The 26,324-nt window shown below is 34.5% G+C and overlaps 1 long non-coding RNA gene across 1 annotated transcript; it reads right to left on the reverse strand.

Annotated features, from left to right (window-relative positions):
• Positions 1 to 11,385: 11,385 nt before the first annotated feature.
• On the reverse strand, positions 11,386 to 18,413 carry LOC120355683. The gene is made up of 6 exons (XR_005573744.1): positions 18,176 to 18,413; positions 17,522 to 17,728; positions 16,457 to 16,592; positions 15,631 to 15,765; positions 13,281 to 13,530; positions 11,386 to 11,734 (listed from the first exon to the last, which is right to left on the reverse strand). It is a non-coding gene; the product is annotated as an uncharacterized LOC120355683 (long non-coding RNA).
• Between the last annotated feature and the right edge of the window lie 7,911 nt (positions 18,414 to 26,324).

Below are 26,324 nucleotides of genomic sequence, written 5' to 3' on the forward strand. Positions count from 1 at the left end.
AATTATTTTTCTACACTGTCGAAAACATAATTGGCATCGTTGTGGATCTAGAAAAGGATAGTACCACCGGCTTTGTCGAATGATAGACAAGGATAGCAAAACCAAAGTTGATCAAATACTGTCATTATAACGTGGACCTCACTATAGATATAAATATTTAAATAGTAGTTCTGTGAACAGTAGACCTCACGCAGTTTTCTTATCCACAAAGTATCTGATGTCACCTGTTTCGAATGATAACAAACTCAGTTCACCTTTAAATTTGTATTCCATATGATATAATTCATCCAGTTCCGTGATAATCTTTCCATCTGATGAAAATTAATTTTTTAAATCAAAAATATTATAATTTCTTCAGCATTATTTAGTTTATTTGATTATTTTCAATCACCTATCAAGTAAGTTTTTTTCAAATGTGAGAATATTGATACTGATGGGCACGCATAATAATACCATGACTGCAAAGCAAAATATTGTAACCATAGACCTTAAAGATGCATAACTCTCTAAAGCCTTTGATTGAAACTAATAGAAATAGACACGGCTTCTCCAGATCATCTGTGTAATCCACTTGTCAGCTGATTGATTATGAATAATTTTATAGTCTGATTAATCCTATCAGAGTAGATGATATATATTATAGTGAATATCGGGGATCGAGCTTTGCTCTGGAGTGTGAAAGCATAGAAAATTTGTAACAAAAGATTGAATTTATTGTTTATATTTATTCATTTTCTCAGTCGTACAATTATTCTTATACTTATATGACGAGGTACAACAGGCTTATGCCCAAAACTGTCCCTTTTCAAATTTATACTACAGTCCAAATCAAAATCTAGGTTGAGCTACTATCACTCATAAAAATGACAATTTATTCACACTTCAAAAAACAAACACTTCATCAATTACAAAAATAGATATACTATGAATTCGATTTAGAAAGATATACTATGTTTTCTACAATATTTTTGTTAATACACTATGTACTATTCTACACTAACAGCATCTAGTTACTATTTTGGACTTTCTGAAGTAAACATGTTTTCTATAAAAAGATAAATAAACGAAAATGAGTTTTTCTTGCTGAATTTTTCTTCTCGTGAGTTCAGCTGGATGATCCCACTCGTTCACTCTCTTCCATTACGGTATCGAAAGACAACAACATTTCCAGCTGTTTTTCCAAGGACGTATTTATCCTTCTAATGACCTTCAGCGAGTTATCCCAGGGTTGAGACCTAGTGCAATAAAATCTTCATATCATAAACCTACTTTGTTCCAAATTTTGTGAGAATCGTTAGAGCCGTTTTCGAGATCCGGTCACATACAGATATATTTTTTACTTATTTATTTCTATTTATAATGCAAATGACACTAATGTAATAACATTGGTAGATAAAATAATAAGGTACAGTAGTCTTTGTGCTATTTTTCTCCCAAATTTAAAGGTGACAAAGTACAAGATAAGGTTAGAATTTTACGTGTACAATTTTTTTTTAAATTTTAGTCCAAAATAAACATGAAAACTATAAATTTTGAATTTTATTTTTATAAACATATAAAAATCTAAACATAATAATAGAAATTGCTCGTTTAATTAGTATAGGATATCAGAGTATGGAGGAATTCTTTTTCTTTCCATATTATCCTTAAAATGCAAAATTTCAAAAAACCTTGTGTATACATTGACGCGCAGTTGAAAAAGGAATTCCTGCCAAATCTCAACGAATTCTATCAACGAGTTTGGCCGTAATCGCATTACATACAGACACACAAAAGAAAATCCGAGTTAAAACATAGACCTCACTACGTTCGGTTAAAAATAGAATATGTACTATAGGTACATACCGTATTCAATATGAGGTAGTGATGATCGCTCACTTCTTTTCCCAGAAGAGGTCAACAATCAACTACTCAAAATAACTGGCTGAGTTATGAGGTGGTTGCGTGAATTTAATTTAAAGCGTAATAATTGAAACTTGATTACAATTTTCTGTGTTCCATGATCATATTTGATGAGCTACATTTAAATTGAAGTGATTCGAGGGAACCACAATCGCCGCTGATCGTTTTTCTGAACATCCAATACTTCGAACAAAAGTTGTCCCCCTTTTTTAGTTTTATGTTTTTAGACCAATGAGAGGGAGGGCTGTGATCTATTACAAGTTACTATAATATTAGTTATGACTAAAGAAAAAATTACTTTTTAATTTGAAGTAAAAAATTAAAACAACCCTCAGTAGCACAATGTTCAGCTGCAATGAAAGCTACAGGCTGATTAGAAATCCTGTTCCTCTTTTTCAAATTTTCCGATAACCAATATTAGACTGATCCAAACTCTCTAATGAATCAACTTCATTTACTCGGAAATAGTTCAACTCTGTGTGACACAACGATCAATTCAACTGAAAGAAATTTCTATCGGCAGTGATTATTAGATACCTATTTCATATTATATTCTGAAAAATATAATCTCACATGGAGGTTATATAAAACAAAAATAATAGATATCATGGTTTCCTGATATTTGATTCAATTCTCAAGCGTTCAAGACGAAATGTTTTCTCACTCAATACTCTGAAGTACGATAATAATTATAGTTGTTGAATTTTTTTGGTTAGGAGTCAGGATATCTGAGAAAATATTTTTGTAGTTCCAAGTGGACGAATTTCAATCCTCAAAGTTTTAATAGCCAACTTACTGATAGATACTTACTTAATTGCCTTTTTAATTTCATCAGATTAAATTCATTTGTGTTGACATAAGATCTATAGATTTCAATTTATAAATGTTGATCCCTTCATAAGATAGTCTCTTCTTATCTAGTTAAGTTAATGCAGGATTAGGGAAAAGCCGAATGGAATAACGGAAATTGACATGTTTCTATGGAAAGGTTAAGTTCAATTCACCCTTTTAGATTGATTTAGAGGTAAGCGATTTCCAAAAATTATGAGCTGGTTCAAATTTTCAGGAGACCTGATAAATGAAGTTTTATAACACGTTTGAATTATTTTAAGCAACAATCTAATTTTCAAATAGAGGAGGACCAATATTTCAGAGTCTGAACATTTTCTTTATATTGAATTGTCTTTGAAGATTACGTCTGAGAAACAAGCAATCACCCACAGTAGGGCACTGTTCCTATAATCAATTCTGCAGCATCTACAAGTGGATCTAGGCTTTGGGTTGTAGGCACTAGGCTATAGATAGGAGGGCACCTCGAATCACAAACACATTCTTGAACTGTTGAACTGCTGAAGGCTTGCAGGCAGACTTGGAAATTCATTTCAACAGATTACCAGTTGCACGGTCCGGCATACACTTGCCTTATGAATCAGTTAGCAACTAAATCTTGTGCAACTAACGTTGAATGTTCCGTATAAGCTGAGATTATCTACGGTCGGTATTCGTAGTCCGCAGGTGCTTTGGAACGAACTTTACTCAAACGTCTAATCTCAAGGCTCACACAGATCTCCACCGTTAATATTATGCGGATATTCAACTGGATCGTCCGAGAGAAAATCTCTATGGTGAAGGAGAGGGGTTTTAGTAAAAGGAGGTGTGAATGAGGAAGAGGAGAGGGACTTGGGTAAAGGAGGAAAAGAAGATTGAGTATATGGAGAAAAAGGAAATTGGGAGAACGAAAGGAGAATAAGAAGAGGAAGGGAAAAGAGAAGAGGAATAAAAGGAGATGAAGAATAATGAGAAGGTGCTCATAGACAAAATAGAGTAGAGATAAAACTGTTGAAAATGATAGTGGTGTATTTGGAGAAGTAGGAGCTCTGAGGCAGGAAAGAAGGTGAAAGATACAGAAGAGTGAGTAGAAGAATATGATGAGTGAAAGGTTTTGGTGGGAAAAAAGATGATATCAGAGAGAAAAATTTATGGAAAAGGTAAAATGAAACAGATGAACGATGATCATCATGAAGAAAAAAGAAGGAGAATTTGGAAAAGGGGAAATGGTTAGTATTGAAAGGAAAATAGAGAGGAAGTAAAATAAAACTTAAAATTATGTAAAAATACGATGAAAGATGCAGAAGGAAATGTGGACAGAGAGGACCGAGGAGAAAATACGGGAGGAAATGAATATGATGAAAGAGGGTGATTCAGGAGGAGGAAATATGTATATAAAGGAGAGATGTGGAGGAGAACAAGGAAGGAGAAATGAGAAGAAGGACTTGGGGATGGTTTGTGAAAGTTTTGAAATACGAAGTCGGCTTCAACTTCAACTATAACAGTAGTTCGTTTCGTCATGACTGTTGTTGCAAAACCGCTAAGACGGATATCTGCCGGACTACGGCATCCAACTCCTTCAGACAAGTTTGCTGTTTCCAACGCCAAACTATCTGAATATTAACACCTGCGCTTTTACCATAAAGACCGAGAATTGATGAACTTTGGATACCCTCATAAATGTAGGTTGAGTGAGGTTGATTGTAGTTGTAGGTTCGTAGATAGTTGGTATGTCGATTTTAGATAGGTAAGATGTTTTTGTGTAGTTGAGAAGTTGATATTGTGGTAATTTATTATTCATATTAATAATATGAATAATCATGAATAATAATAAGAATTATTATCATATTAATATTGGTTTTTGATAATTTCTTAGGCTAGGTGCAAACCAGTTAGTCAAGACAAGACAAGACATGATCAGACACGTTCAGTCACAATACTTCACGTAGTTGCTTATGACGCAACTCACGCTGAATAGTCATTGCAATTAGACATGTCTTCATAAGCAACTATGTGAAGTATTGTGACTGAACTTGACTAGTCTTACCTTGACTAACCGGTGTATGCTGTAACGTTATTTTTGACGTCACATGTACCCTGCTTGGCCGCAGTCGGTAGAGCAAAGATTTTGAATAGATTTGATATTTTTTGTGACTCCTGAAAGAAAAGTAACACCAGCTTCTTACCAGCTCTTCTAGGAGCTCAAACAATTCTTTGCTTTCGATGGCTGCAAACGTCGGCCGCTTTAACAGTTCACAGTTCTTATGACTGATTTGGTTGACTCCACAAATATAGATGCAGGAGAGGTAGATAGATATAAGGGCTCTGATTTTTGTACAAGACAATATGGTATCGTCACCAATGCCACCCACCACCATCCGACAAAGTGGTCAGCAATGTAAGATGATACCAAGCGGAATCAAAGGCGATACTCTATCAGAATACCTTATAAATTCTATTAATTTGTATTGATGCTGCAACTTAATACTATGACCCTCGAATTCTTCCAAATCGGATGCGATGGTCCTGAATAATTTAAATAAATCTTGGGAACGTATTATTTCCAAAGATTTAATAATCAATGCTGTATATTGCCAATTTATCCAACTTATTTGCGCTGGTGAAGAATACAGTTGGTTGATAATTTAGATAATAGGTCAATACTGATAATGAAATAGACTATAACAAGATAGGTCATGCATGAAGACAGGGTAATAAATAAAGGGAACACCATTCAACAAACATAAAAAATATAATTACATGAAATATCAACAAGCAATAATAAAAAAATAGAGCAACAAATATAAAAATAATATGAGAACATATATATATATATATTGAAAAATATCACAGACAGCTCACAAAGGATTCACTCTGCTTATTAGCATCAATTAATACTATGTGCTTCTCTAATCAGCATATATACTTTCAAACTATACAGCTCGGTTGTCGACTTGTTGTTGTTTGTCGAATAAAACTTATAAATCTTATTTCCAAATAAATATGAAAAATATAAATATTAAAAATATATATCTCAGGGCTTGGGTTCGGCCTCTGGTGGAAATCAGATAAATCAATTTATCTTATGAACATGAGCTTTGTAAAACTTCTAATAAATTACTGATAAAAAAGATATATATGAGTGAGCATATAATTATAATAAGTCAAATATTATAGTTAATCTCATAAATAGTTCTTAAGAATATTCCCTTTACGTTTTAAGACTTGCACAAGTTCTGATATTACTTTTAATATCCAAATAACCCTTAGACGAGCTAGCTTTATTCAATTGTGATTATTTCGTAGCACAGAGGGCCCTCCTTAATAACTTTTTCAAATGAACTCACATGTCGATTTTTCACAATTATGATGGCAATCCGGATTTGTTTTGATGTCCTAGGCTTTTCTGGTGGGCTGCTGTCGTCTTCTCCAATGGGACTATTCAAATTTAATGACTCATGTCATACTATAACCTCACTGAGTCCTATGAAATTTAATTTTTAATTATTCAAGCAACTTTAAATTTTTAAATGTAAAAATTATTTAAAAAGGGATCTAGTCTTGTGCTCTCTGAATTTGTTGATGTCCCTGGTGACCTCTGGCAAGCAAGTGGGCTTGGATCTTCCCCTATTCTTTTACAACCACACTTCCGACTTTTCAATTCACATAAAATTTAAATATCCACTCTCATTGGTGGATTTAAAATACTCCGCTATGACGTAATTAAATACTGACAAATAGTCCATACGAAACTGTCATATTACTACCCAATGAGTGAATATTTTAGTCTTAAACTCTTATTTAATATTTGTTCTAAAAAGATTACAATTTCTTATTGTTTATATAAATGATACGTGTATATTTTAAATTAATTCGCTTTTACCGCCCGGTCAAATACTGCATTGTGATTGGTACATCCCAAAACTACATCATGTATCCATGCGCTGAATAAAGTTACATCCCATTTCCTTCATCTTTTTGTTTTATTTTTTACATTTTGTTCATGCTCGTTTGATATGATAAATATTTTTGTGTTTTCTAAAACGCTTTTTTGTTTACATTGATTTGGCATGCTTGCTTACTAAACTCTCTGATCATAGTCTAAGCGAATGCTATTTAAACGCAACTAATTTGCCACAAGGTGTCTGGCTAATTCTCAAAATATACAGCTCGACCGATTACTTAGGTCGCCGACTAGTAAATACCAAGAACCTAACCTCAAAATATCATATATTTTATATTTTTAATTAAATAGCAATAATACTTTTATTTACATTTCGCTGTTCAAAATCATAGCCTTGAGAGCCGTTATTATCTAATCTAGACCGTTGACACCGTATCTGGTGATAGCATTACAGCTGCTTGCTCGAGACCTATCAATTTCCTTTCATTTCAAGATTTTGAGGAATATCCAAAATTATATTCTTACAACGCCCAGCCTTAGTTTTTTTATTTAATAGGTAAGATGTAGGTACAATCATGTAACCTATGCAGAGTGGAACATCAATACAGAATTCAAAATTAATAAGAATAATATCATTCTACATTCCGTAGCTAGCTATGTTGCCAAGTAAAGAGTTTGCAGACCATACTAAATGAGTCTAGGCCTTATACTGAGTCTGATCCAGGGCCTCTGTACACAGACGTGACAACGACTGTTTTTGAGCAGCTAGAACTAGAAGGCTAGAAAGTTCATGCGAAATGCTTAATCCTCATTGATTTTTGGATATTTATCGATAAATTTCTTGCACTATTTGACAAATTATGATAAAAAGATTCTGATCATCAAAAATGTTGTTTAAAAGTGACTTTATTAGTTGTCTTCTACTCCAATATATATTTCAATAAATTCACCTACATTGTATTGGTTGATAAATGTAATTGGCGTGCAGAGTGCAAATAATGATTGATTTGTTCATCTGAAATGAAATTTCTCTGCTCACATTACATTCAGCAATTACAAACATGCAACAGTAGAATAATATGATCCTCAGTGTTTGTTGCTTTCATTTCATCCACATGAATATGTAGCAGAATGGTGAAAACTTCCAAGAATTTTAGGTTTCCAATTGCATGTCATGTTATTCGTGAAAACATATTTGTAACGCTCCAGTGGCACAGAGTGGAAATGCAAAATTATTTTTTGGCCGGGAGCTATCAAAACTGTTTGATTGAAATTGCATCGATTCCAATACAACCAATAACTGAATGAAAATTTTTCAGCTATGTGCACTTATTCGCTGCATTTACAATAGGCTGCTGAGAAGGACAGGCTTATGAAACGGGCTCGATTTCATTCTTCTATTATTCTATTTCCCAAGACACCGAATGTTTAATTCTCTTCTGTAACCATTCATTTATGTTGTAAAATTTCCGGTGAAACAACGACAACCTTGAAAGTGCATATTCTCTGACTCGAATAACTTACTGTACTGGTAAAATGAAACTCATGTAGGGCCCACTGGTAGAAGATGATTCCCCGTGAACAAATTAGGAATCTGATAAGAATTTCACTCAATAATTTATCCTACCCTGGACCATGAGAGTTCCTGAGAGAACAATTGCAGTTCATTTAGAAATTTTATTCATGTTTTAAAATACGGTACTGATATTAGAAGCTTCGTCAGCATCATCACCATATAAAAACAGAAAGCATGAGATCTTGGTGAATCTTAAGATATCACGTAATATGATGTAAGGAAAAGCTGGAAACGCAAAAGAGTGAGAGGAAAATGATAAAAATCAAGGAGGAGAAAAAGAAAAGAAAAGGAGAAGAGGAAGCTGAAGAGACGGATGATGGAAGAACTTTTTGTGTAGTTAAGAAGTTTATATTGTGGTAATTATTCATATTGAATAAAAAGACTAAGAAATTGTCAAAAACCAGAGATTTATTGATAGTTAGAAAGTCCGGTTTCGGTTGTTACACCATTGTCAATCTCTGATGATGGAAGAGAAGGAGAACAATATTGGATGAAGAAAAAGTTGGAAAGGAAGTGCAAGAAAATGAATAAGAAGGAATGACCAGCTGAGGAATATGGTTGTGAGGACGAGATGATGAGGAAAGAAATCGAGGGGCACAAGGAGTGAATGAACAAGATAAGGAGGAAAATAGGATGAGGAGAACGTGAATAAGGAGGAGAAACATAATAAGGAGGAGAAGGAGAATAAGGAAAAGAATGAAAATGCGATTTCGAGTTTCCATTGGTATTTGAGCCCCGGTTAGTTACGCCAGCTGACTTTCATTTCAGTTCCAGATCCAGTAGCTCACTGTTTGTGAAACGGATCACAGAACGGTCTGATCCCAGCTGTGCTTATACAGTGAGCTGCTGTTGCTGCTGCTGCTACTGCTGTTTCTGCTGCTGTTAGTAGAAACTGCTCTCTCCAAATGAACTGCCCGAACTCCAAGATCTCTTCCCTCCAAGCTTTTTTCTATTATTTATATTGGCAGTTCGCGATTGCACTCTTGAATCATTTGTCGAGAAACAGCTTGATTGACCAGAGGGCCTGCTTCATTCAGTAAACGACTTGCATTTTTCAGAGTAGCCATAAAGTAATCATTTACCTCTATCATACCTCTCGATATTGGAATGTAGCAAAAATAATAGTAGATTAGAAGTGGAAGTATATGTGTGTCAGTAATTGATAAGAAAAATGAGAATATAAAATAGCAGCTCTGAATTCTGCATTCTTGCAACAATTGAAGGGACAGAGAGCTCCTCAGAGTCTGTGAGCCAAATCTCGTTGTTTATACGGTACTCTAAGAGTGTCACAAAACCTTTGTTCCCAATATCTCTTCCACTTTTCGCTATCACTCCACTCATCATCATCCGTCTCATCACCCACGCACAAGCCTAGAGCTCTTGTGAGCATCATACTCAGCAAATTATTTTTGTCTGTTATTCAACCTTACTTCATGAGTTTATGAAGAATTGATCAAATGACGTTATTATCTATCCTTCACAAAACTAAAGAAATAATAATCTCTAAACTCTGAACTCTAAACCTGGAATCTTTGTCACATAGCGAAAAAATTGTTGAAAGGGTGTCAACCATTACTATATTATTGTCAAAATAATAACTAGTACGACCTTATTTGTGGCCCAGTTATAGAGAGCACATGTCATTTCCAACTCTGTCTAACAAAGGATATTCCATTTGATTCTCTCGCATTATTCATTCAGGCTCGTTATTAGCTAACACCATAAAACGTAGAATCCTTTGTAGATTATTTGCTTTGAGAGTAATCCCTAAACAATTTTTTGAATTAGATAGAATTAAACATTAAACTGCAAATCCCTTTAATCGATGATACTCATAATTTATGTTGGAATGGCGATGTGATCATGCAGCTTGGTAACAATAAATTTGTGTTGAGGTAGACTGGCCTTTGAGAATTATCGAGCAGAAGAGATTATGAAACGCTCGCTGGTGCCGGCTATAGGCCACTGTTGCTCACTGTAGAGTGTAGGATGTAGGTGGGCTGCTGGCTGGTAACTGCATTGGTGGATTCACGAATGAAACGAAAAGAAGTTTATGTGCGGAGCTTCATTGTGTATGTCCCGGCAATAAAAGAGCAGCAGAGCAGGGCACCAGAGCCGTGGAAAATAAAATAGCTCAAAGTGAAATAGCCGGATCTGAAATGAGCCTAGGATTGTGTGAGCTGCGCCTAGGGTGAGTGGAGGTGGAGATCCGTCGCCGAATAAAGCCGGCAAACGGATCCTATTGCTCCTTATAAAAAGGATCTTCGAAACTTCCACTTTCCGGGCCCTTCAATCGAGCGAAACCTTTGAGCAGAATCCGCCATCGCATCCATTTTCAACTTGATTACTTATTCTTGAAAGCTTTCTCTGCTCTATATCGAGGGCGAATCTATTTTTCTTGTCGCTCCGTTTGTGGTCCACTGATGGTTACAAATGAGACAGATGGATTGCTTATCTCACACTATTGATGGTATCGTAACGTTTATATGGCGAAAGCTTGGATGATATTGTTTGGAAAAGTTGAGAAAATGTTTTGCTACCAATACTGGTGATAGGATAGGCCTGCAGAATCTAAGAAATAGGAATTCCGACATTGTAATACATAGAACAAGATACTAATTGTGGCGATTCTACTCGTATGATATTACATCAAACTGCTTTCAGAGCTCTCGCAATGTTTAAGACCATTTTCGTACTTTAATATTAATATTATTCGTTCTTTAGTATTTCGTACTGTGCTCGCAACAAATACCCTGCTATTTTCCGAAATTACATGGAATGATCAATAGTGGTGATAGAATGATCTTTTCGCTTGAAATCATGATGAATGTTCATATTCTACTTCATATTTTTTAGGGTGTTTTCAAGTTCTATATATTATTGCCAGTGTAATTGCGGTGCAATTGTAATGTCGCTCCACATTGTAATCGTCAACAATGTAATGTAAACATTTTTACAAGTTGCCATGACTAGGAATATTGATCGAGAATTCTTACTCCAAAAAATTAGCTTCTTATCATATACACTATATAATATGAGAAACTACCAACGGGATTTTTTTTTGGAAATAGGGGTCTACTACCGTTCTTCAAATATGTAAATGTTCAGTAAAGGGGATTGGAGATGTACTCATACTATTGAGTTCCAGATTCAAAGGTAATAAAAAAAAATCAAATATTTTCTGATATTTTTTTTATCTTTACAGAATAGGTATAACTACTGTATGATAAATAATCCGCAGCCAATAAGATTATAACTTTAATGGTCTTGATAAAATATATGCATAACAGATAGGTAACAATTTTGACAATTGGTCGTAACATACTGTATTTACAAATCAATTCTCTGAAGCTGAAGTTAGGAATGGTGTCAAAAATGTTCGAAGTTAACTATCATTTTAACTAGATATTAACGATATTATGAACATTTTAAAAACTCTCAAACAAGGAATTGAAATTGAATCGTGACTAATACTATAATAGAAATGAAAGTGACAATATTACTTTGAGGAGAGTCGCCATAACCTGGAAAATGGAGAAGTAAATGAGTTAAGTGTTAAATAAAATTATACAGTATGAGGTCCAAATAGTGATTTCTAAATTTTTATTGGAAATAAATATATTATATATTAAATTCAAATCTCTATATGACTTTTCTGTCATTATTTCTCCATTGTTTTAAATGGGTTATTAAATTGTAACTCTTTGAGAGACTATAACTTTCTTCCATTATTTGACCTCCATAACCTCTATCTCAAAATAGAGTTTACAAAATACTCGGGTCAACTACATGAGTTTTCCAACATTATTATAGAAATCTATATTCTGATGGATGGTGGAATGTATAGTTTTTCTTGTAGAGAAGAAGTGATGTATTTGAAGGAGTAATCGAAATCATGGAGAACTATACTTCAAATCACAAAGTACTGTCAACTAACTCTCACTCAACTTACTCAACTCTCACTCTGTCAACCACTCTCACTTGCAACCTTATATTTATTTTGTATATTTTTTACTTTCCTTGCCCTATTACCATAGGTAAGGAAAGTATTGCTTTCCGAAAAAAATTAACGTACCCCAATTTCTAAATTTCTATACGTTTCAAGGTCCCCTGAGTCCCAAAAACTGGTTTTTGGGTATTGGTCTGTATGTGTGTGTGTGTATGAGTGTATGTGCGTCTGTGTACACGATATCTCATCTCCCAATTAACGGAATGACTTGAAATTTGGAACTTAAGGTCCTTTCACTATAAGGATCCGACACGAACAATTTCGATCAAATGCAATTCAAGATGGCGGCTAAAATGGCGAAAATGTTGTCAAAAACAGGGTTTTTCGTGATTTTCTCGGAAACTGCTCCAACGATTTAGATCAAATTCATACCTAAAATAGTCATCGATAAGCTCTATCAACTGCCACAAGTCCCATATCTGTAAAAATTTCAGGAGCTCCGCCCCAGCAATGCAGATAGATTCCCAATTATCAGGCTTCAGATACAATTGAAACAAAAAAAATCAAGTGGAGTAGATTGAGCATGAAAATCTCTCCAATTAATGTTCAGTAACATTTTCACCTAAAATTTAAAATAAGCTTTAAATTCGAGAAAATGTGATTATTCAATTGCAAATTATTGTTGATTCTATTAATTCATTCACTATGAAGAGATAGCAGACCTCATGTGTGTCTCCAGCGTTATTGCCCTGTCACCAGCTGGCTCAAATCTTTGAATAGTAGACTTGTGATGCGCGGGAACACTAGCGTCAGGTGATCAATTTTCATAACGGCAAGGAAAGTTGTGTGAGTGCGCCACACCAGATTTTTGATATTTACGTCTTAATTATTCTTGAGCAGTTCTCCATGATGTGATACTAAAAATGCCATTAAAATCATATGATAAACCTTTCAATTGTGTATTTTCCTCAGAGATCATGGTGAGGTTATTCACCTCACCATGTGAGGTTAGTCATCTATTCTATCAAGTTGAATCGTGAGGGTTTTTCTATCACCGGACATTGACAAAGAAGAATCTGACTATTTATAGAATTGAGTGCAACTTATTTGACGATACTTACAGTGATTGGTGGGTCTCTCATCGGCAATGAAAGGTCGACCGACCAGGTAAGGCTGCAATTTCTTGTGAATGATTTGAAACGCATTCCATGGCTCCATTAGGCCAACTGACACTTTGCATTGGAAAGTGATTGTGTCCCTTGGTGGTTTGAAATCGGTTTCCATTGCAATGAACCTCAAACCAACCACTTTGTAGTACATCCCATTTGACGAATTTATCGATGGATATGTGATTAGATGGTTGAGTGCTGCCTGGAAAATTAAATTGAAATGAAAAACGATTGTAAGAACCAATGTAACTACGCATTCTTGGGATAACTACCAAACTATAAAAATCAAAGTGAAAAATAATATGATAGACATTTTTCTTATTAATTTCATGTAACTTGTCAGATCTCCAATGAGACTGCGGTATATTGCGGTATTTTTTATGATTTGTTATCAAAATTAATTTTCTTCTTGTTAAATCCTAGTTGGATAAGTTTATAAGCAACAACATTTTACATAATGTTAAGTGTAATTATTGTATGATGTCAAAACGAAAGTGATTTGATTTGATTAGCTGTTTTTGAAACCGGATTGAAGATTTTTTAGTTGAATAAATAAATTGGTGGATATAATATTCCACAAAATAGGAGGAAGGCCATCAAACATTGATTATTAAGCCTATTCAATTACCATAGAATATTTGATTAAGCATCTTCCTTTAATCATTGTCTTCAATAATCAATAATTAAATTGTTCGATTATGGAATTATTTCACGTTAAATTAATAATAATACAGTACTATGTTTGGAATCATGGGTGAATCATCAGTAGTGAATCATGGGTGACAACGAAGCCACTTGAAAGTAGAGTGCAGGCAGCCGAGATGAGATTTCTCCGAAGAACCACAGAAGAAGAAGAAGAAGAGAAATAATAATAATAATAATAAGAAGAAGAAGAATAAGAAGAAGAAGAAGAAGAAGAAGAAGAAGAAGAAGAAGAAGAAGAAGAGAAGAAGAAGAAGAAGAAGAGAAGAAGAGAAGAAGAGAAGAAGAAGAAGGAGAAGAAGAAGGAGAAGAAGATGTTTGGAGAAGACCAAATTTTAATAATCTAAATATATAAAAGCGAAATGGCACTCACTCACTGATTGACTGACTGACTGACTGATTGACTCACTCACTCACTCGCAGAACTAAAAATCTACTGGACCAAAAAAGTTCAAATTTGGTAGGTATCTTCAGTTGGCCCTTTAGAGGCGCACTAAGAAAATCTTTTGGCGATATTTCAACTCTAAGGGTGGTTTTTAAGGGTTTAAAGTTCGTCTTTTTGCATGTATATTCTTCTTATTCCAATATCTTAAAATTATAATTGAAATGTGCATACCATATGTTAATATAGAACTATAATCTAGAGAGAGTACCTCTTCGAAACAGTTGTTAACTGGTAACTAAATTAATAATTTTGTCAGGTTGGCATTAAGTTGAGTTGACTTTGTTAGGTTGGCACCAAGTTGAAGATTGAAATTCATTTATCGCGGAAAAATTGATTGGGCACTACTACTTCAATCAGAGCTATTCTTGGTAATATCATATTACTAGCCGTCAGGCTCGCTTCGCTCGCCATATCTGTTTAGCCAGACGTTTAGTCTGGACCCCCGACTGGATCGTCCTAACATATGATAGAAATGCTCAAACGAAAAATGCAGGCGAGCGAAGCGAGCCTGCTGATCTTCTTCTTGGACGATCTAGTCGGGGGTCCAGGGGGCGGAGCCCCCTGGCTAGACGGATATGGCAAGCGAAGCGAGCCTGACGGCTAGTTAAGTAATAATCATTGAAGCATAGTAATTACTTTGGAGTACACATGATTTTGAAACTGGGAAAAAGCTTATAGTACATATACAAGCTTAGAACAAAAGCAGCAACACACAAGAGATAAGATTACTTCTGGATCAATATATTATTAAAAACACTTTCAAATTTGGCTCTACTAGGTGGCAAAACAAGCTTCCATATGTAGTAACTGACTTGTACAAAGTTTGATTGTGAATTGAAATAAGGAATAAACAATCCACAGTAATAAGTCAAATCACAAATAATAAGTAAAACTGATTCTGAATCAGTGATACTGTATTAGTTATAAAATAGAATTCATCTTCTTCCTCAAATATTAGCAGTACTTCGTTAATTGGATGATTTTCCCAGTTGCCTCCTTTCTGATTGAGGAAAATCAAGTTTTTTTAAAGAATATGTGGATTAATTTCATGTTATTTGAAAGAAATTAACATGCATAAAATTTTCCAACTGAAACATCCAAAATGTAATCACAACATCTATATTATAAGATGAATGAATGAACATCAGATACTACCTCTTCTTCATTGATGAACCACTCAATTTGTGGCTGTGGGTTGGAAGGGCCCCGCTGAACAGTTCGCTTGAATCAACTCTCCAGGTAAGTATGATGTGGAAAATCCATTTATGTAGGGGTCATAAGGACTGTAAGCTGCAAGATTCGAAACAATTATAACCACATTTTTTTGATTTATTGATCAATTTTGTGATGAAATTATTCTGTAATCTTGCTTTCATGAATAATGTTATGTTTGTGGATAATCATTCAATCTCAAATCAAATCAAATTTCAATTCGAATCAAATTTCTGCATTCAATACACAGTTCACAAACAAACATATGAATTATATTATGGAAAATAATACTTTTAGGAATCTTATAATGAACTTTTTGAGGGGTAGCAAATTTAAATGTGTCCTCAAAATTTGGGGGGGGGGGCTAGGGGTGCCAGGGGACAGAATGTTAAAGGTCTGGAGGTCCCGTAGTCTCCATGCAACAGACTCTATGATCATTTTTCACATGTAACAAGTATTTTTGGCTGAGAGTTTTTCAAATTTGTGAAATTTCAAATTTTCGATGGAATAGACCTTTTTTGGGTCTATTCCAATGAATTTGGTCGAAATTCAGCTATGGATAATGACTAATGTTGGCGAACTGAACAAAAATGCTTCTAATAATTTTTTTGTGGAAAGCAAATTTGAATACGTCCAAATTTAATAATATTACAAAAGTTTTTAGCTGTTCACATCAAGTCAGCCGCATGAAATGAATGACATGAATCAATATATATATATTGATTTAAGATACTAAAAACTTGAGTATGAATTATGAGGTAATCCGTACCATAAACCGTGAGATTTCCGCTCATCGTATCAGTCTGGAAAGTGGGTCTATCTGAAGAGACTTCACAATCGTATTTTCCGTTACTTTCGAATGTTAGATTTTTCAAGACCACTTGATTCCGGTTCGAGCGCTTTACCTAAAATATCGAACAAATACTCATGAAAACCTATATTCTATACAATAAACTCGTTTTTCTCTTGAAAACGTCTCAGCAAAGCATACATTTTACATTGTTTATTGTATTTTTGATGCAATGTATGACTTTATTTTGTGAATAACTTAATTTAGTCACTGTTTAACTTGTGAATAAATCTTGTGATTAACTGTAATTAAGTCACTGTTCAACTTGTGAATAAATATTTGATGTACTGTTTCTATGAAATTTAAATAATAATAATGATAATATGAAATAGCTCATAAGAACTGTTATAATTCCATCTTCTTCTATTATTTTCAATATTGACAGCAATTGGAGCAAAATTAGAAAATCAACTGTATAAAAGTTCAATGATTTGAAGGCTCATCATTATTATCAATGTTTAGAATAATAGTCGTGATATCCGATTTTAAAGATACTTCAGTATATCAGTAGTCACATGTATAACATAAATGTAATGGAATAATCCTAATGAATCAATTATGATGTCATTTTCTATATCTAAATGAGAAATTCTTGGGTATTTCCTTACACGAATATCCCCTCAATAGCTGCAATTACATAATTTGAAATAATATATAAATTCAGGTATGGAAACTCTCTATTATGAACAGATAAGTCTGGAAATATTTGAAGGTGCATGCAAATCAGAATTTATAAATAGAAATACAATTTTATTCCTGGCTGTGCAAAATAGGGGGAAGCGAAGAAGGAATGAATGTCATAGTAGATAGATATTGACTGAAATTTTCCCACTAAGTTATTGTGTAAATGACGAGCTCAAAGATGACTCTATTATATGATCGTTTTATCATGTTTCGTAAGAGCTCCGAGTGAATTTTTGTATTGTATTATATTGCTTAACCATATAGTTATTACGTTTGTTTAAGTAGTATACTCGTACTTACGTCAACAGTTATTCCAGTTTGAGGAAAGACTTGCTTTTCAGAGTTTTCTCGAGGAATGTATCTATAGAACTCCACTTCATCTTTGTACCATTTGAGTGAGTTTAGTTTTTCATCTCCCCAATTCAAAATCACATCGGAGAATTACCATTGATCCATGATCAGCTTTCTCTGGCACACTGAAGTTGGTAATGCGTAATGCATTTATCACTGTAATTATATTTTTATTTTTGAGATAATACATCAATAACTCCTATTTTAAAATACATACAAACATTTTTTGTATATGAGAAAATATATTTGGAAATCTCCTAAACTTTATAATGAACTATCAGAATATTATTTGAAATAAGGATATGATCACACTCTAAAATGGAATTATCGTAACTACTGTCTCTCTTAGCACAATGTAATATTGGTTGTGTAAGTACAATTGCTATACTTATAATATCAGAAATATTCATTAAAATCATTGATAATAGACTATGGTATTAACATTTTCTTCTCTAGAGGAGCGTTCATATTGTTCCCAAGATGAGTTTTAGAATTTAGCACTGATAATTGCTGTTATGGGCTCGATTCAATGCAATTCAAGCCTATTGGAAGCCCGAACGTTGGCCTAATAATTTTCAAAAAATGAAGAACTGGATAACTTACCGCAATAGCACAACAGAATAGCAAAACCTTGTAATGAACGAACAAACATTGTATCGCATACTGATAATCCGAAGCTAGTTTATGAAAATCACAATTACAAGTAATGTTGAAATAATTGAAAGCATTCACGCGTCACAGCTTCACACCACCATTTCAACTCAGTTTATTCTAAATACTGACTGAACAATGAGGAATGTTTCACTTCTTCTAGTCCTGCTTAGAAGAAAGCCTCGGATGAACTGAATGAAGAAGTTGGAAACACGCGAACAATATTGTTGGGCTCCACCCTTTTTCGTGCGCATATCATTGCTATTATCGCTTCATACCTAAATACTTACAAGGTGCAGGAATTCCACTCAATGTAATCAAATTATCAAAATATAATTATTACTTTAGAGAGAGACAACAATGTTCCCAAATATTGTTATTGACTCCTAACTCCTACTAAATCCTCCTTACTTACTCATTTTTCTATATCAAATGATAATTCAAATACATAGCCTGATCTAAAAAGCTTTGTATCTCATTCCTATTCGCGAAAAAAGTCCAGTAACTTAGTGTACTTTTTGTGAGTACAGTAGTATCTTGTTCACTTGTTTGAATTTTTGTAAATATTTTTATGAATTTTGAGTGGATGAATTTTATTTGATTTTGGGTTTGAGATACTTAATCATTTGTATTATCAGATATCGAAAGTTATTACTATTAGTTATGATAGTTTATTTAGTTATGATATTGTAAAATAAGGTTATTGAACTGACTGCCGAATATCAGTAATAGCTATGCAATAAAGGAGTTTGTCATCAACTGTATAAAAGTGGCGATTTTTCCCCCTTAATCTAATGGTTTAAAAAAAACAAACATAAATACCATGTTTTGTGTACTTCATAAGCTTGAAGATTCTGTTTAAAATTAAAAATGCATTTATAAGTAGGCTACTGTAACGTAAGACTTTTATATTCAGTAAGAATTGAAATTTAATCGAATCAATTCTGGAACAGAATGAGTAAGTTAGCAAGGGCTGTTGCATCTAGACTAGACATTAGTCACGTGTAGGAATGTTTGTCATTGTGGGAAGGCTTGCTAATTGAAGTAACCCGTGTGGTGCGGCTGATTTTCATTGCACATTCGCATACGCAAATCGAAACAAGAGAATGGTAAAACAGGAGAATGAGAAAGGTATGAAAAAAAGAAGATGAAGAAGACAGGGAGGAAAGAAGAATAGCCGGATATGCAAAAGGACAAGAAGGAAGCAGAAGAAAGATGTAGTAAAAAGAAGAGATGTTAATAAAGAGATAGGTAAGGCGTGGAAGGTGGAGGGGCAGAAAAGGTAATGAGAAAGATGGCGAGGGATTGAGGAAAGGAATGGAGAGAGAGTTGAGTTGAAATAGAGAAGAGCAAAAAAAGAGGGGTTGGAAGGAGAGAGAAGATGGAGAGAATTGAGGCAAGGCATGCGATACAACAGATGAGAGGAGAAAGAAAATTGTGAGTGATGTGAAAGTAGTAGAAGAAAGATGGAGAGAAGAGAAGTGAATAGAAGTGAGGAAAGGTGAAAATGAAGTTTAGTAGAAGCAGGAAAAGAAAAACGGAAGGAGGAGAAATGATAAGATGAGAGAGAGAGAGAGAGAGAGAGAGAGAGAGAGGATATTATGAGAAGATAAGACATGTGTGGAGAGAGGGTGAAAAGTACAGACATGAGAGAGGAGGAAAAAGAGTAGACAAAGAAAAACATAACTGACAGAGAAGAGGAAAGAGAAATAAAATGAGAGGGAGAAAGATTTAATAGGGATAGAGAAGAAAGGGAATAGAAAATAAGAGAAAGGGAAGAGAAGATGAGAGAAAGGGAAACAGAGAAATACTAGAAAAAAGAAAAAGAGGTGGAAAGGTAGCGGAAAGGTGAAAAAGAGAAAAGTTTCAAAACAAAAAAAAAGTAAGTAGATGAGGAGAAAGAATAAGAGCGGGAGAAAGAAGGAGAAAACTGAAAAGAGGAGGAAAGAAGGCCTAAACTATGATGTAGGAAGAGAGAAACAATGAGGATGGCAGCAGAGGTGTGAATGAAGAGCACAGGAGAGAAAAGTGAGTATGATTATCATTATCATTATATGAAAATGAATAGATCGCGAGTATAGAAACAGAGAGTATAAACAATTCTGATATCATCCAGAAACAGAGAATATGTGAACTGACGATGAGAAAATTATGTAAAGGAGAGAATAACGAAGAGAACAATGGATGGTGAGAATGGGAGGAAGAGGAAGAGAATGATGGAATGTGGAAGCAGATTGTCGGCGGGCAGAGCTGGAGTGCAGTGATTTAGTGCTCATTATTTTTTCATCGGAAAATGATGTGCTGGCCAACTGCACTGCAGATTAATGACCGAGAGGATAATGACACACGGATTTATGCGGTGGCGGCGGTTGGAGGCGGTTGGAGGCGGTTGGTGGCAGTGGAGGTGATGGAGGCGGTGGATGGAGCACCGCATGTTGCACGCCGACCTGTCCTGGTCCCAGTTCAACGCTACTGCCGATCACTTTTTCGCCAATAGAAATGCAGTTCATACAGGGGTGGCATGGCTGTACAACAAAAATCTATCAACATTTTTCGTGTGAAATTGACCTCTCAAGTATCAAGTCGATCGACCGTCATTAAACTCAGAGTTCGTGTTAGTTCCCAATTCAACTTCTAATTATATCATATTTGTATAGATAAAATTGTTATCATATTTGTATAGATAAAATTGTTATCATATTGAGTTATGGAAACTTGTAAAACTAAGGCATGTATGGTGGAATCATAACTCAGTAATACAAGGAATACAAGTAATATAAGAATAATTTATCTGTATTTGTAATTTATCTAATATTTTGTGTAATTGATGTTGTAGTTTTAGTTTTTTTTGGGAAATAAACATTTATTTATAAGAACAATAACAGAATTGTAACTCAGTAATACGAGAATTACAAGTAATATAATAAATAATACAAGAAACTAGACTCCCACATCACACTCCTAAAATACTCGTACGTTCATAAATAGTTTTACAGATTATTGGAATCTATTACAAAATCAGCTTTTGTCAGCGGTGACTTCAAACCTACAGATCCCAGAATCTTAAAAAAGAGAAAAGTTGAATAAATAAGTTACAGTGGATATGAGAAATTTATATCTGTATAGAAAGCTACCCTAATTTGGTGAGCTGTATTAGGTTTGCCACTTTTGAATGATATGAATTGTATAAATTGTTGATTGATACTATAAATGACTAATAAATTTCTAATCAATCAATCATTCATTCAACACAATTATAATTATATAATTTAATAATAGGTCATATTCTTGAAATCATAATCTTGAAGAGGAAAACTAAGCTCAACTGGTTCTATTCCTCTTTCAAATGTTAATGGTATTGAAGTCCAAAGGGTTATGTGTATGCTTAATAATCAATTATCCATGGTGAATGGCCTAAATAAGTTGATAAAAGTATGTTCCCAAGTAAGGGAGTTTCCTCATAGCCTAAGGTGGTCCCTTCTTCCTACCATTTCTAATCAATCGTTAAAGATGTTAATTAGAGGTCAATTAAACATTCTACATTCAGTAGTAACTTAATTAAAACAGTACATCCCTATCACTGGAGGAGGGCGGCTCTATCTAGCCGCACACGGAATTGAAGGGTCTAGTTATCCAATTGTGTTAAAATAACAATTACACATCTCACAGATATCTCTTCCTCTCTGGTAACTGAAATAATTGCTTCTCAAGAAGCTGTTCACTTCAATAATGAGTATAACGGAAAATGAGCAGGAATTAAGAGAAGGGGAATACAACACGTTCGCTATCTCGTCAGTGGCCAATTTACTGATTTCCGGCCGTGTTAATGCCCGAGAACATTATCAGGGGATTGCGAGTGAGGGGAGGTTAGGGAATGAGGGACAACAGTTCGTGTTCTCTCGCTATAAGTTGCGTCTTTCCCCTCTTTTCCTCTTTCCTCTTTCTTCCGGCATTGATGAGCTCTCGCGTGCTTTGTCTTCGAATGAATTGTTATCAATCAATCAGTTTGAGAGGAAGATAAACATGGGATTGTATTTCTGGTCTTTTAACCACTCACGTGTTCCTAATGAACGCTTAAAAGTTGCTCCTTGAAATTTGTCCCGCAATAAACAAATTTTGAGCGGAGTCGATTTCAAACGGCTGCTGGAAGCTCTCACAAATGCTTCAGTGGTTACTTTGTGTACCTTAAATATCCGCATAGCAACACTGTTGAATAGTGAATGAGTAAGTAAACTAGATCCTTTGGATCCGAGTCGCTCGCATCTGGCTAGAGAATGGCGCGTCGCTTTCCTTCCACATGAATCTGGATTTCGCAGTCACACGACGTACAGCCTACAGCCGCCGCCTTCCATTCGTCCACTGCTGAAAGAGAATATGCAATGAATGCCACCAGCATCAGCATCACCACCAACTCATGTTGATCAAACGAAATTTATGTAGTTGCTTGCCATGTCTCTGCTCTATCTGGTGACAGGTCTTAAAATAGCAGCAGCGTCTTTGGTTTGGTCGGATTTCTCAGATTTTATAAGTTCAACCACAATTACGGCCATGAATATTCATGTATTGTCGACTTCCTTACGCCGGAAACTTATTGGGGTGAGGACTCTTGGTTTGTAAGTAATTAACATAAGGGTTGGTGTTATTTTGGTTATTATTGCAACTGATTGAATTGATTATGATCTTATCAGAAAAAATCTTATCGACTCATAACTGTCATTTTTAGAAAATTGAAATTGAAATTGATTTATTTTCTTCTTCTTTTACAAAATACAAAATTGAACCATATCCAATGTGAAGAAGGCTCCTCATATGGGCAAGTGCCTGTGAGTGAGGAGCAAGGAATTATTATCGCCTATAACCGAATGAGCTTTGTGACTTGAGTTGAATACAACATAAGTACTTCATGAAAATTGTTGTTTAGCTTTCAATATGTAGATAATCATGGAAATGAATATTATTCGTCTTTCATAAATGTAAACGATTCAATGAAAAATATTGAATGGAAAAGACTAAGAAATTGTCAAAAACCACAGATTTATTGATACTTAGAAAGACCGGTTTCGGTTTGACAATGGTGTAATAACCGAAACCGGTCTTTCTAAGTATCAATAAATCTGTGGTTTTTGACAATTTCTTAGTCTTTTTCATTCAATATGAATAATTACCACAATATCAACTTCTCAGCTACACAAAAAGTCAACGAAATATATTCATTTGAAATGTTCACTTTGTCTCCATCTTGATCAATGTATTCTTCGACGAACTTCGTACATGTTTTTATTTTATGTAGCACTAACACTACCGTTGACAGACGTCAGCTCAGAACAACACATCTAGGGTTGTAAATCAGCCCATGAAGTTGAATAACCTTCAGCTGTTACTCAATCTTCAGAAAACATATATCTTCTCTGTTTTCCCCGAAATTGAGAGATGAAATTTCAGGCGAACTCCAAGTTTGTCCATCATTATCATCTTAAACCTGATTATTGTCACGAAATGACCCAAGTTTCTTCATAAAGGTGTCTCACAAAAGAGGATTCATTACATAACACAACTGCTGTGGCAAGAAGCTGTGAGGTGAGGCTCTCTTCTTCCCATTGCTTGCGCGTGTGTGAGTGAATAACACCGTCTCACTCGAGCTTAGTTGGGTAAACTTGCTTGTGAACCCTCCTTGCAAGTTGACTCACAATGCGTGTATGTGTGTATGTGTGTGCGAGTGTGGGTGTGTGTGTTGCCACCTCATTTTTCGGCGGCGAAGATTACTAGGAAGATTACTACGGATATGAAGCCGGGGGAATATTATCTCGCCTCACATAAAATCTTTTCATTTCACCATCCAATAAGGGTGAGACATGGGCGCCCTTGTCATGACGTCATGCTCTGCGCATGATCGAGATATACGACGACCAGTTTATATCACTGTGGAAATTTTGTGATTATTACATCACTGGCAAAGTACTAGTGAGTTATACAGAGTGCCACGTCGTCAAGTGAATGAAGATCTCGGTGCCTTTTTCACTTCTAATCGTTATTGTTGAATCCGTTTTCTATTGAAGCGGTTTTAATATTCTCGCGCCTCCCTTCTCGCTTTAATATATCTACTGGAACTCATTTTCGCTGTATTCGCCGTCTCACCTCTTCATAACTCACTTTCTTCACATCCCCTCCCCCCCACTTCACATCCCATCTCACTCACTCACAGGCGCCAGCCTTACATCTTCTATCGTCATTCTGCAGTTTCACCTCTATATATCACACAATTTTACCTGATATTTTTCTTGCTTTTCTCCACTATATTCTCAGACTCCCTATGAGAGTTCCTTGGATATATACTTTTGTGCCCTTTATGTAACCTCTTACGAGAAACGCTCCAGGCTGTAGGCATATTTCCACATAGAATGAAAATTATAGTTTCACGCTTCCCACTATAGTGAGGTCCACGTTATAATGGCAGTGTTTGATGAGCAATGGTATTGTTATCCTTGTCTATCATTCAACAATGCAGATAGCACTATCTCTCTCTTGCTTTGCTCTGTAGCCAGATCGTCTTTTAACATTTATATTATATAACAAAAAATAAAATCCACTGGAATTATTTATTGTTATTGGAGATAGTGGAATTATCAATGACCAAATGTTCTCCTATCTTCCTACACTGCCATTATAACGTGGACCTCAATATAGTTCAGGAGGGCTTTCTTAAAGCCTCCTATGTTTCATTTATTCTATTCGATGTTTCGAATTGAATATTTAGGAATTTGAACTATTAATAAATAATTAACAAAATATTTCATCTTAATTATGAAAATTCATTACGAAATTATTGAAATAGTATATTTCGCACCTAGGGTCGAAAATGTACGTTTTCCGGCTCGAGATCGCGGTTTTCAAGTTCGAGACGAAGTCAAGAACTTGAAGCGTTCGAGAGCCGGAAAAACATTTTTGCCCGAGTTGCAAACGCTATTTTTCGCCACACCAAAAAAAACTTCCCAATATATAAGAAATTGAAAAATAAATAAAATTCAAACAGCCTATTTTGATAGTTTGAATCTTGGTTATGGCAACTTTTACTGTCAATTAATTTCAATATTACTAATTAATAATTTACAATAGTGACCATATTTTTATACTATTAATATTTCGAATAATTGTTTGAATTTTTAAAGCTCGCGCTTTGCGCCCGGTGCAATATCTCATGGATAGATGGATGAATAGAATTTTCATTACTATTTTGAAATAATGTGATGAAAAAGTTAATATAATTGCATATTTCACAGTTTTGTCTCAAAATAAATCTAAAAAATTGATTGAAATTTAAATTACGGTAACTAATATAAAAAATAGCTAATAAAAGTCGAAATTCATTGACAAAAAAAATGTCATTGACCGAGATCCGAACCTAGATCATGTTTGTTATTCACTGAGCTTTGAGTTCTGATGTATTACACCTTTACACTCTCGGCCATTGCGTATTGATGAACGTAGGGGCCTGACTGATAACACTTAGCATTCACGTAATACTGTACTCTAAACTAGACTAACTTCTAAAAAAGTTTACTTCACTCCTAAAAAGCGTACAACAGACTTTGGCTCATGACTTATATTATTAAAATTAATATTTTTATCTGTCTGACAATAAAATTTTCACTCTGAATTAAGTCAGGTAACGTATGTAGGCTACTATAATATAGTGTATAGCAGCAAATTTGAAGCCGGTTTGCCGGCATTTTCACAACAAAATATTGCTCTGAAAATAGTTAAATCATAGAGAAAACATTCGAAGATTCAATCTTGAATGGGCCTAATGTTTTCTCTATATGGTTTAATATTGAAGAAAAATTATCTAAAAGTTTTAATAATGAATTACGGAAAAATTACTAGGAATTTTTCAGTCAAGGCTGAGTTTCACCAGTAGGCTTACCTTAAACTTCAGATCTGTGCTGTATTTTCTTATTATTATTGTTGATTGTATTGCATTAAGAAGTGGAATTCGATAATAAAAAAGAAACAATTATTACTCTACCTCACTTTTAAATATTGATACAATTATTGTACTTTGATTTCAAATTCGATTCTTCACTTTTAAATACTTGCGATACGT

Source organism: Nilaparvata lugens, chromosome 1 (assembly GCF_014356525.2).
Source record: "Nilaparvata lugens isolate BPH chromosome 1, ASM1435652v1, whole genome shotgun sequence".
NCBI classification, from domain to species: Eukaryota; Metazoa; Arthropoda; class Insecta; order Hemiptera; family Delphacidae; genus Nilaparvata; species Nilaparvata lugens.